This window comes from Myotis davidii, unplaced genomic scaffold, assembly GCF_000327345.1.
Source record: "Myotis davidii unplaced genomic scaffold, ASM32734v1 scaffold854, whole genome shotgun sequence".
Lineage (NCBI taxonomy): Eukaryota > Metazoa > Chordata > Mammalia > Chiroptera > Vespertilionidae > Myotis > Myotis davidii.
In genome coordinates, this window is record NW_006285939.1 from 288,305 (window position 1) to 289,063 (window position 759).

Genomic DNA, 759 nt, shown 5'->3' on the forward strand with positions numbered 1-759 from the left:
GTGGTTTGACATGCCATTTATGAAGTGGTCCCCGATGAGTCCAGTCCCCACCTGGCATGGCTCTCTCTTGAATAGCAGTTCAGTTCCATTCTGAAGGCTGGGCGCGCAGATTTTTCCCAGGTGGCTCTGGGCGCTCTGCGACATCACTAAGACTGCAAGACCCACCTTGGGGTTTGGTGCCGCACCCCATCTTCAGCAATGGGCTCTCTTCATAAAAGAAAAGTCATGCTTTGGGGACCAGTCGCACATTTCTAATGTATGTTCTGAACCTTGTTTACCCGCCGCCTCCGATTGACCATTGTTGTCCTTCACAGTCTATTGTTCTAACCTTTGTGATAGATGCTCTAAAGCCGCGGGAAGCAGAGCCTGTCTCCTAGGCGTCTGCGCCCCTAGCCAGGCGTCCAGCATTGATTGACCGAATGAAGGAGCAGGGGCTCAGGGCGTTCCCCTGCCGTCCCTCAAGCCTTCCCAAATCTAACCTGCCTGCACCCCTGGGCTCACATAAGGTGCCCCCCACACCTGGCTGCAGTTGCAAGCATCCTGTGCTGCCCCAGGCTTGACTGCCATCTCCTCTCGCCCCTCACTGCAAGGCGTGCTCAAGGACGCATAAGCCCTGGAATACCGCGCACTCAGCTGCCACCCCTCCGCGGAGGGTCCCCGGCTGCCCCCCTCCCTGGCGCTCCAGCTTCTGCCCCTGGGTGTTCCCAGGTCTCAGAGCTCGCTGTTCCCTGCCCCGGGGGCAGGGGTCGGGGGAGCTGG